The sequence below is a fragment of the Nilaparvata lugens genome, chromosome 1 (genome assembly GCF_014356525.2).
Source record: "Nilaparvata lugens isolate BPH chromosome 1, ASM1435652v1, whole genome shotgun sequence".
Classification (NCBI taxonomy): Eukaryota; Metazoa; Arthropoda; class Insecta; order Hemiptera; family Delphacidae; genus Nilaparvata; species Nilaparvata lugens.
The window spans coordinates 12,396,316-12,409,381 of record NC_052504.1 but is presented as its reverse complement, the minus strand read 5'-3'; the positions used below and the strand labels follow the sequence as shown (position 1 = coordinate 12,409,381).

The following is a 13,066-nucleotide window of genomic DNA, read 5'->3' as shown; positions in this document are numbered from 1 at the left end:
TAGTAAGCTGCGACAAATGTACATCCCACTTTAAATGCTGATCAACCATTACTCCAAGATATCTGATACTGCTAACCTTCTCTATTTTATTACAATTAACTGAACACCCTAAATCTACATGACTAAGACAATTTGGAGAATGCAAAACAAGTGACATATTAACTGGCTGATTCTGTATATTCAAGGAAAAAGAGATGTATTTTGTTTTGGACAAATTCAGAGTCAGTTTTCTTCTATCAAGCCATTTTTTTACTTCTCCCAGTCCCCTAGCAGCTGAGTCATATGTGCTAGCCCAGTTTTCTTCATGAAAAATTAAAACTGCATCGTCTGCAAATGACAATATTTTCCCATTGATTAAATTAAGGTTACAAAAGTCATTAATATAGATCAGGAAGAGGCAAGGTCCAATCACTGTTCCCTGCGGGATTCCCATTTTAACAGATTTATATTCACTAACAGTGTTATTGACTCTAACACATTGTTGCCTATTCTTTAAATAACTGCAAAACCATCCCAGTGCCACATCCTCAAGACCAAGGCTACGGAGACAATCAAGTAGACGATCATGGCAAACTGTATCAAAGGCTTTTGCAAGATCAAGAAAAATAGCTATTTGTCTCCTACCTACATCCAAGTTTAAGATTGTTTCTTGAACAAAAGCAGCAATTGCTTCCTGTGTTCCCATCCCCTCTCTAAAACCAAATTGATTTTTTGACAGAATATTATTCACTTCCAAAAATTTATGTAGCTGTCTCTTTACACATTTTTCAATTATTTTAGCCAAATTCGAAAGTAAACTTATAGGTCTATAGTTGGTAATTTTCCTTTTGTCTTGTGATTTGAATATTGGTTTTACTACAGTTGTTTTAAAAGAATCTGGAAAAATACCTTGTTCAAAACTTACATTAATAATGTGTTTGAGTGGAGAGGCAACAATACTTTTAACAGATTTTAAAACAGATACAGTAATGCCATCATGACCAGGCCCAGATGCACCTCTAAGACTCTCGATCGCCTCCACAACCTCAGTCTCTGATACATATTGAAAAGTAAAATAATCTTGCGGATTGTGGGGATTGTCTGGTTGCAAATCGTCACCAGGCTCACTAGGAATATTTTGTACCATTTTCTCTCCTATAGAGATGAAAAAATCGTTAAAAGCATTAGCACATATATTGGGATTATCCCTAGCACTATAGACATTACCATCAATTTCAATTTCTTCCAAACACTCCTTCCTTATTTTACAACCAGCTACCTCCCTAACTACATTCCAAGTCCGTTTTACATCATTTCCAGCCTCCTCAATTTTTCTGCTATAATACAATCGTTTAGCTTCTCTAATAAGGACTGTCAATCTATTTCGATAACTTCTAAAATAATTTCTCAGATTTAAATTGAATGGTTCCTTTTTACATTTGTTAAATAGAGCTTGCTTTCTTCTAATAGAAAATACTAAACCTTGAGTAATCCATGGCTTGATTTTTTTAAACCTCGAACTAGATTTGGCTACATTTATAGTGGATTTTTCAATATAGCTTTGTAGAGTTGCTACAAAGTTATCTGTTGAAACATTAACATCCCTACTAGAAAATACAGACTGCCAGCCCTCAGACTGGATAAGAGACAAAAGCCTATCATAATCGAGCCTGGTGGCAACAAGTGGCAACTGAGCAGCATTGTTAGTCAAGTCTATTTCACAACGAACCCTAAGAGAAGTAACATAGTGATCAGTAATACAAGTCTTCAATACCATGGGTTCAATGTGCTTATTAGTGTGAACATTACCGAAATAATGATCTAAACACGAAGGTGTTCCCTGAAATGGAACCCTTGTAAAACAATTCACATAAGATATAAGCCCATTTTCGTTCAATAAATTCAAATAAGATTCAGTGTGGATGTTATTTCTATTATTCAAGATATCAATATTTATATCTCCTACAAATATAATATTTTTTCCTAAATTTAAATTCGAAAGCAGCTCAGCTAAAGAGTTAACAAAGTCCTGGCAATTATCATTAGGTGATCTGTAAGCACAAACAATAACCCACTCCTCCTCAAAAATTTTCAGCTCTATCACGAGACAACTAGCCCCAACTATTGTGCATTCCCGCACATGAACATGATCATAATCTTTTTTCAAGTAAACTACTACACCCCCATTTCTATTTGTGTGATTCATTGAATAGTACTGATTAAAACCAGGTATATCACACCCTATGGGCCTAACACCTTGGTGACCCGTCTCAGATAATACAATCATGTCTATAAATGGCAATACATTAGCAAATTCTAAACAGAACTCGTCTAAATTCTTCCCAATGAATCTGATATTACTATGAATTATATCAAAATTTACACTGGGTTGATTAGAAATAATATTGTAATAATCATTAGAGTTATTCAAACATAATGTCTCAACTTCATCGAATTCATCTAAATTTTCAAAAATGTCCATAATAAAATTATTTTACTGTTCATTGTTAAACAAGTCTTTAGTACTTACATCTTAGAAAGGTCCACATCACTTTTAATATGTAAAACATTCTTACTGGTTTCGTCTTTTTTGACAAGAATATTACCATCACGTACCCACACAAAGCGATATCCTTTCTCCCGAGCGATTGTTCTGGTCGTATTTAGCAGTTCAAGCGTTGAAGGTATCAAATGTTCGTAAGCCATCACCCTTGTTTCAGGTAGAACAGCTGAAATGTTTTTCGCCGATATACCAGCCCCACTATTGTCCTGCGAAGATGCTAGACGAAAATGACCCATCCATGACATCTTATCTTGACGACGTACGAATTTAATTACTATCGGTTTGATGCTGTCTTTCTTCTTACTGGGAAGGCGATGAGCAACACTTATGTCTCTAGCAGTTAACTCACTTCCAATCGTTTTTGAAAGCATATTAAAAACCTCATTGACACATTCGTTATTTGTTTCTGTTATTCCGGTAACCACAATATTATCTCTACGACTGTAAGATTGTAGGTCCGCAATATCTGTTTTCAGTTTTTCATTATCACTTTTCAATTTTTCATTGTCCTTTTTAATTTTTTCATTCTCCAGCTTGATGGATGTTAAATCATTTTTGAAACTTTCAAATTCCTCCGAAATGAATTGAATCGATTTTTTAAACTCAGCGAAGTCAGTTTTGAAATCTGGCGGCAACTCCGATTGAATCAGCTGTTTAACAACTTGGCCGATCGCTTGAAGGTCAGCCTGTGAGAGAGTAGTTGTAGGCCTACTACTAGTAGAAGTGAAGGTAGACGGAGCGGCGGCACTCTGTGTTGACACCGCGACCCCCGCCTCAACCACAGTAGACAATGCCGCTTTGTCACCCGCACTGGCGCCGTCTGCACTGCTTATCTGCTTCTGCTGTTTACCCGCTACTGCCACCGACTTACACACTATACATTTCCATTTACTTCTAGTGTCATTTGACATTTTACGAAAGTTTTTTTCGTTAATAAGTTCACACACGAAATGTAAATATTTTTTACAAACACAACAAAAAATAAGGTCCTGTTCCGGAACATCACTGTCACATTTTGAACACTGCATAATGATTTAAATTGATAAAAAACTGGTTAATAACACGGAGCTGTTAACAATCGATGTTACTCATTCAACTGCCAGAGGCGTACTGAATTATATAGTATATAGTATTACTAATTATATAGGTACTTCAGAAAACCTCACACCAAACTTATAAGTAGCCTACCTAGGTTATTTTGCTAAACGAAAACACCTAACCTATAGTCTACTCTTACAGTTACACTAAACAATAGGAAAACAGAATATATTCATAGGAATTTTTAAATTACAACTTTATAGCAATCTAATGAAATTCTAGGTAATAATTCAAATTGCACTTCAACTTTCTCTACATGTAGGTTTTCCATAGCAGACTACAGACATGGTACTAAGCTCTACTTCGTGAGACTTTCTGCTTTGGCTGTCCCAAAAAAATTTATTTGATCTGAATAAATACTGAGAGTTGATGATTTGAGTGTGAAGAACATGAAAAAAATATTCTCAACTCTTAGAAATCAATTATTTCATTGATATACTTGTAAATGTAAGGTGATGTTTTAGTCCCATTTGAATAACATGCTCTCTCTCCATAGCAACGGTTTGTTTAGAAACCAAAATGGCGTCGTAGCAACGGCTTACGTCATCACTTACATCGCCTATTTGGGGTAAGAGCGCGAAATTTGAAAAATAATAGCCAAATTGGAAATGTCAGTTTGAAGATGATGAGTATGTTCGTAATTCATTTGGACACTATATGTATCCCCATTAACTCATTATTAAATTTAGATATTTTCATTCATTCATATTCAACATCAATATTCAATACTGGAATCGCGTACAGAGTACCTAAATTAAATGTATAAAAAACTTCATTTTTAGAAATTTGACACGTACCGTAAGTTACGGTAACGTATTTGAGAAGTTATAGATGAGGTTCTCATTCTCTGTAGGCCTACCGTATTTTATATTAATGGATAAGATAGAGTTCAATATTCTCTCCAAAATTTTAAGTAGTTAGTCTTCCGTACCGGTAGCTCACATATAAAAAAATTAAGTTACGGATCACCCACGGTAAACTTTTATAGGCTACCACACCGTAATGAAAAGGCGAAAAGTTATCGTTTTCGTCCGACGACCAGATTTGACGAAAATTGAAAAAGAAACAGAAATTTCGAGGATTTTGTGGCACTTTTACCAAGCTCAATGTTTAGAAAATTAACTTAGTTATAACATATTATATTTGATTAAAAATATATGGTCAAAGATCTCTGACTAGGTAATTTTTATAAAAGATTTGAATTCTCCATTGTCACACCCTTATAAAAAAGTGCATAGAACAGTGAAAATAAAGGCTTTATACGGTATTATAATAAATTATATTAATATTGAAGATAATTCAATGTTCTATAAGCTCATCGTCCGCACGGGTTTTTTTTTGTTGATGATTAAAACTTTATAAAAACCTGAATAAGAAGAAAGAATTGAAGAGAAAGTGATTTTTTGAGAATTTCACCCTTTCATGAGTGAATATCTCTCGTAACTATATGTAGAATTATATGGAAAAGTTGCCTGTGGAAATACAAAAAAATAATATACCTCATAAGTTAGAATAAGATTTGAAGGATATTAAACTTGCTGGAATTTTATAAGTACATAAAACTTGAATTTTATAATTGAATAAAGGAAAGGATGGTCATGACTGTAAGACGCATGTTCAATTATACAGTGTTTACGAACTCCCTACTCTAGGGCATTGTTCCTGGGTAAGAAACAAATTTAAATATCATATTATTTAAATTGTCCGGAAGTCTTCAGTTACTCACACAGCGGCCATTTTGTTTTTCACCAATTATTTCTTCTCTAAATAATGGTTAAACATAATTATTACGAAATTGAAACTTTTCACAATAATTTATAACAACTAGACAAAGCTAAAAAAAATGATAGTTTTTCAAATTCATAAAACAAAATGGCGGCTATTAAATTTTTTTTCTTAAATAACTTAGAAACTGTTGGTTTTACAAAAAGATTGCAAGAGAAACGTCTTTTAGTAAATTTAATTACCTATCGATTGACACATTATTTAATAAGATTTAATAAGATTAAGTGAGATTTGGCAGCTTTAGTGTTGCAGTGCAAACCAAAGCATGCTGATAGAGTCAGCAGTGACGTATCCAGAAAAAAATTTCGGGGTGGGTTCATAACATTGGAGTAGAGAGTACCTAAACTTTGGGGTGACACCGGGGGGTGTGGGGGTATGGAATACAACATACTTATTCCACTGAATTTGCACCTTAGAGGGTATGGAATATCCCTCACAAAAGGGGGGTTCGGGGGCTTCCCCTGGAAAATTTTGAGAATGTACCTTCAATTTGATGCGATTTTACGCAATTTCCACTTGAGAACGAACATTCCATTCAATTTTTTTTGGTTTCCATTAGGCCACTTACTTCGATTTTCCCCTAAAAATTGTACAGGCCTGAGGGTTTTTGATTGAATAACAAATAATAGAATGGAATCTAGTAGAATTTCATTAGTCATTAGACTGTTAAAAAATTATAATTTTGTAGTAGGCTAGGTCTGCTCATTATTAGATAACAAGCTAGAAAGCTCTAGTTTTGGCTCCAATAAAGCAGTATTTCAGTGCTTGAACTCACATTTGGGAGGGGGATAGATCCTTTTTTCCAAACATTAGGGGGATGTGTTCCCCTGTTCACGATAAAAACTACGCCCGTTGATCAGAACTGAGGAATTGTGTGGGTACTCTCCAGAAAAAGCTGCTGGAGCATTGTTCAAGGATATGAACTATACGCAGTCATAATTTTCATCCACATGCATGAAACTGCATAAACTACAATCAACTAGAGCAATATGAGCAATATGAGCAATATTGAATTTCTTCATGACTGTGAACTACAGTAACTTTGAGTGCTATCTGAAGTTTCCTGCCATTTAAGTCCCTATCAGCCCGCTATCTAGACCCTACACACTAAATCACACACTGTCTACAAGAAAATATATCATAATATTATCACGTCTGTCTTATTCTCTCATCCGTTATATATTTTTTGATTAGTAGTACAATATGAAGAAAATATGGCATTATAGTGCGGTCCACGTTATAATGGCAGTGGATAAAGATAAAAGAATAGCGATGCCGATTCTCTGCATTAATTAATTATATTTCTACACTGTCAAAAACATACTTGGCATCGTTGTGGACCTGGAAAAGGATAGTACCACCGGCTTCGTCGAATGATAGACAAGGATAGCAAAACCAAAGTTGATCAAGTACTGTCATTATAACGTGGACCTTACTATAGAAGCAAATTTCAGTGGTTAATCCGGCCACTATAAAACTCAGGTCCCATTTTGGGGGGGGGGATACATCCCCATATCCCCCTCCCCCTGGATACGCCACTGGATAGTGTCGCCTACATGATGCAACAATCTCTATTCGCATTGCAAGTAATTATTAAGCGATTTTAGGTCATTTCAAAGGATAAAATAACGTTACATAACCCTCTACAGGTAGGGGGATTGGCAACCACTAAAGCTGCCAAATCTCACTTAATATTTGTTCAATCTTGATAAATAAGGTGTCAATCGATAGGTAATTAAATTTACTAAAAAAGTTATTTTTATAAATGTTTTGTAAAACCAACAGTTTCTGAGTTATTTAAGAAACAAAATTGTAAATGGCAGCCATTTTGTTTTATGAATGTGAAAAAATTATCATTTTTTTGTAGCTTTGTCTAGTTGTTATAAATGAGTGTGTGAAGTTTCAATTTCGTATGTTTAACCATTATTAAGAAAAAAATTATGAGTGAAAAAATCAAAATGGCCGCTGTGTGAGTAACTGAAGACTTCCGGACAATTTAAATATATGATATTTAGATATGTTTCTTACCCAGGAACAATGCCCTAGAGTATTTATTATATAGGGTAGATTGTTCGTAAACACTCCTGTATATTACGAAAAAATGGTACTTTTTTAAACCACCCGATACCCTTAGCACAGGTAGTAGGGGTAAGTGGGGATTTTTGATTCATCGACCTCCTAACTACCTATATTATATACTACTCCTTCACAGAGCACTTTGCCCAATGCCTCCTCTTCTTCCTCCTTCTTCTCCTCTTCCTCCTCCCCCTTCTCTCTCTTCTCCTCCTCCACCACCTCCTCTTCCTCACCCCTACTACTCCTTCCTCTCTTCCTCATCCTTCTACTCCTCCTATTCAATTACTATTAATCATCTGCTGCAATTTTCAAACTAATAGGTTAATTTAGATGGCTATTTTTATTTATCGGAAAATTCAACATTTTAAAATACGTATATCGTAGAACTATTAATTTTTTACAACCAATTCAAGCAACTGAAAATGATCAGATTGTGAATCTGTAGATAATGTACGATCTTACGTCACCTTCATTTACAAACCTTCTTGAAGAACAATCATATTGAGAAAAGGTTCAGCTTGTCAGTAGGCTCTACTAACAATTGGAAATATGATTATTCTAGTTTCATGACTGCTATAAAATACACTATAGTTATGCACTTTGGCATTTTATTAAATCTAATGAGCGTTATAAAATAGTTAGTATCTTTCACAAATACTACATCACATTTTATACTTTTACAAACATCTCCAACAGAAGTAATAGACTTAGTCATAAAGTTGAGATGCTCAAATGATTTAAACACAATGACGTATTCTCGACTCGATTCTCTTCATTCTAATTGTGTTATTTCATGCCATGAATTGTTTAATGCTATTAGTCATAACAGCACTGTTGACGATGCTGTTAAAGACTTAACACAGGCTACTGCTATATCGAGTCTCACAATCATTTTCAGGTGGAACTCAAGATTAGCTTTTTTACACCTTTCAAAACTGTGAACGTTTTCATTGATTGAGTTCAACATATGAGTAATTTATCTTATCGTATATGAGCAAGCGGAGATAATGCAGGCTCGTCACCCATGTCTAGCTTTAGGTGTGGCGGCGATGACAGTGCAGCAGTGTACCTACCTGTAAAGTGTTTATCTCATATCTCTCATTCGTTTCAGTTTTGTTAGTGAGAAAAATATTCTGCTATGGCAGCTGTGTGTCTTTAGTGATTGTGTAGAGAGAGAGCTTTTCTTCAGCGGCAAAACTGGTAAATTGATATTATTTTGAACAACAGATAGCTTGAAATGTTTATATACTTTAACGGTTTTATTAATTAATTGTAAGTTTAGAAATAATCTAAAATTATCAGCATCATCAAGTTATACGCTACTTGTATGTTATCTACTTAGTAGATACCGTACCTGAGGAGTGTGGCCTAGTTAGGAAAATAGTTTTCCATGATGCAATAATATTCTTGTTGTTTATATTTTATAAATTATCTTGACTTTTTTAGTGTTATTTTATTTTTGTTTATTCTTTATTGATTCATACAATAAGTACATCATCAAAATGATAGGGAGAAAAAAAGGTAACCTTGTGCTATTCCTTTCCCAAATTTAGATAAGGTTTATTTGAACATCAATTAATTGATAGACGAGAGGATTTTATTGGGTCAACATATCTACTTGCTTAGTTTGGAAAATATCAAAGCTGGACCTCATATATCTTGCTTCAATCTTGCTTACTAATAAGCACTGGAACAGTGAATTACTTCGCTTTTTCAACTATTGAAATAATTATTGCCTTGCCCTTGTATATTGAATTTTCCCTCCAACCCTCAACCACAACTTCGTTCATAATAGAAGATCATAGTAAGAATAATTAATTATAATGATATAAGATCATAGAAGATCATAATAATATGATAATAATAGTTAAGATCTCAACGATATAAGTTAATCATAAAAATATGAGGACAGTTTAGTCAGTAGATGATAATGCAAATCATGAATTTCATGTGGGAACAATATGACAGAGCAAGATATGATACAGTATCTAAACTCATCCAGGCCTACCGGTAGACTACGCATCAAAGCACAAAGCTTCTAAATTAAAAAAGAATATTCTAAGACATTAACAAATAAAGAACTCTCAGGCACTCAGGCTCTCTCCTCTCTGCATTGTAAGTATTTTTTTATAAATTCTATTGGACACGAAAAGGTCCCATCATACCCTCTAGGTCCGGACTAGAATAGCAGTCCTAGCGATTTTACAACCCAAGGTGCTAGAGTGGTAAAACCCCACCGAGAATCCGGGTTCTTTTATATCCTTAATACACTATATCCCACCTCCTCACCTAGCCTTAAAATCCTTTCACTTAAACTTACTATTTTTCACTCAAACTTCTCATTTTCCATTTCTTTCTGAATTCTGCCGATTCAATTCATCCATATTCATATCATCCATCATTTGCATGAATTTTCACGAATATTTTTCATTACGTATAATTATTGTATTAAATTTGTTATTATTGTAGAAGTTTTATTTTATTTTGTTTTTTATTATTAGTATTTGCCATAGGTTTTGTCGGACCTGGCAATCTAAGATATACCAGGTATAAATATCAAATATATCGAGTCTCTCCAATTTCTTCAAGAAATGAAAAGTGTAACTTTATTCCAGTTGGAATATCGATTTTCAGAACAAAAGGAGGGAAATACAAAACATCTGGAGAAGGAAATTGTTTCTATTCAGAGGTCGTTGACTTCTTGAAGCGATCCATGCGCTCCTGCATGAATATGAATTCCGATACTTAGTTTCTATACAGTGGAAAAGTGTACACTGTAGGCCTGCAGAATGTTATATGCTACGCTCTACAATCTGTAGGAACAGTGTAGATCAATGCATCTATCGTCACCTTACTGATAACGACAGCGGCTCCAACATAAAACTTATCTGAATGTCTACTTTCAATTACTATTTTCGAAAACAAATATATTTCAGTCTTACTGAAATGCATGTGCTGTTATGCATGTTTTAACGGTTTAAAACATGCATGTTTCTGCAAACACACTAAAGATTGGCAATAGAGAAAAAACGTAGTCAGAAGTTTGCAAACTTAACTCATTGAAAACATTCATTTCTTGAGCATTATTTCAATTCATCGAACGATCGAAGCATTAGCGAGATCAAACATTATTTTGAGATGAATGAATGAATGAATGAGATTAATCAATGTTTCTTCAACATGTTTTTCTTAAACAATGAATGAATGAATGAATGAATGAATAAATTTTTCTTCAACATGTTTCTCTCAAACAATAAATGAATCAATGAGGGAATACCAGAACTTTTAAAATATCATTTTTTAAATAATTCATTAATCGTCTTATCCAGCCAGAATAATCTAGATCAGTCCAATCATAGAATTATTTCAAAGAACTTATTCAGTTTGTGAGTAAATTATTCAATTGGGCTTGTTCGAATATGCAATAAATCATAGATATGAATCAATGTTTCTTCAACATGTTTTTCGTAAACAAAAAAAAAAAAAACAAATGAATATAGTATTAAATTGCAAATACAAACATAACTTTCGCTCTGAATTTCTCAATGTAAAATTGCATTACTGTAAGTAAATGATTCACGTACATTGAGTAAAGCTTCTATTTTACATCCTGCACTGACAGGTGCAGGACTCTCCTCACAGTCAATCGTTTTTCTCAGCTACTCGAACGTCTCAACTCTCCACATTTCTCTCCCTCTTCCATCTCTCACTGAATGAAACCTTTATGCGTGTTTTGCGATGCATAAATGGATGCATGTCGGCCTACAATACTGGAAAAACACTCACACACGCACACAATACGCACATGAACCTAATGATAGTATTTTTGGGTTTTACATTGAAGTGAACAGATAATAAAACTGTTGTCATTTCCGGAACACCAAGGTTGAAGAAGAGTCATGTAAAGTTTTATATCATTTTCATCATCAGTTCCAGAACAAGTGTCAAGTGTCGAGTGTCTTTATGAAAGTTTTTGTAAAATGACTCACTAGAGTCATAAATCATTTTTATTCTTCGTATTATAGTATTTTCCACTTTATAGAAACTATAGTGTTGTAGGATGCATGCTGTAATCTGAAGAGATGACTCAACCTCATAAAGTAAATTTATTGAAGATCTCGTTGGCAATGTGGGTTTGATTGAAAGAGGTAAGGGAATTCCAGATCTTTTAAAATAGGAATTTTTAAAATAATCTATTAATCGTCTTATCCAGCCAGAATAATCTAGATCAGTTTAATCGTGGAATTATTTTAAAGAACTTATTCAGTTTGTGAAAAAATTATTCAATTGGGCGTGTTCCAAGATGCAATACATCAACCAACTTTTAAAAGAAACTCTCCCAACTCAAACTTTTTGTGTGCATTTTATACAAAGTATCTGTTTCCTGTATGCTTTCACAGGATGTGCATAGTTACTTACTTTACAAGTCCTCAATTTCCTGGTACAAACTATCCCACTAATATTAAGGATCACACAAGCTGCAAGTCATGAATCTTTAGACAAGTAGCCTCATACTGATTTACAAGTGCCTTTTTCTTTTATGATCCTCCTTGTCCCCCTACATTCCCTTGATATATTTTTATATTCGTCAAGTGATTTTTCTCCAATCAACAAGATTAAAACTATAATACTGTATAAAAGTTTTCATTTATACCGCCGAGAACTGAGAAAGCAACGTAGCCAGACGCATATTTTGATTTTTAAACTTGAGTTCAGATAAGATTCAGTTATACGTATCCTTTGTTAAAGTATGTATTTACTGAATTACTTTTATTAAAAGTGTGTTTTCCATATGAAAACCATGTTTTTTAGTCTTTCCTCTAAAATTAAGATTTTGAAACTTCTTCTATAGTGTAACTCTGATATAGCGCCATTAAATGTGTGGTCCCTTAAATTACTTTATAACCAAGTTCCACTATAATAAGGAGTTGATCTGCTAATATTGGACTCTGATCTCAGAAAAAACGTGTTTCAGTTTATGTCTAGCCTACCCCAATCAGTAAAATTATACGTCTATAGTCAGGTCCACGTTATAATGGCAGTATTTGATTAAAATTTGTGTTGCTATCATTGTCTATCATTCGACAGAACAGATAGCGCTATCCTTTTCTAGCTTCGCAACGTTGTCGAATCCGTTTTTAACAATTTAGAAATAATAATTGATTAAGGCAGACAATCGGCAACGCTGTTGTCCTATCTTTATTCACTGTCATTATAACGTGGACCTCACTATAGTAATAGTTTGCACATTGAAAACCCCCTTGAATATTTTCAATATTACAAAACCAAGTCTGATTCAAATTAATTTTCTTTATTTAAATCGAGTTATTCATTTTATTGTTCTAATAATCTAATTAGCGAAACTTTCATCCTTCATACGCTGAGGGATAAGTGTTTGAGGGTTAAGTGTAAGAGAGGGCCGACAGCGCCCTAACTTCGCCCTCCTAGGTCCAAAAATAAAGGCAGTCATTCTATTCTATTCTGATCTAGTTTCAAGCTAGTACTTGAATGTTCGCTTCAACACTTCTTTGCCACCTTTCTACTGAACCTGTTCAATTTCAAGGC

The 13,066-nt window shown here is 33.9% G+C and overlaps 1 protein-coding gene across 1 annotated transcript in view; it reads left to right on the top strand.

Annotated features, from left to right (window-relative positions):
- Positions 1-8,329: 8,329 nt before the first annotated feature.
- LOC111043364 overlaps positions 8,330-13,066 on the top strand; it is a 41,274-nt gene continuing 36,537 nt past the window's right edge. Inside the window, exon 1 of the mRNA XM_039419879.1 lies at positions 8,330-8,701. The gene's annotated coding sequence lies outside the window, so the exon portion shown is untranslated. The remainder of the gene's footprint in view (positions 8,702-13,066) is intronic.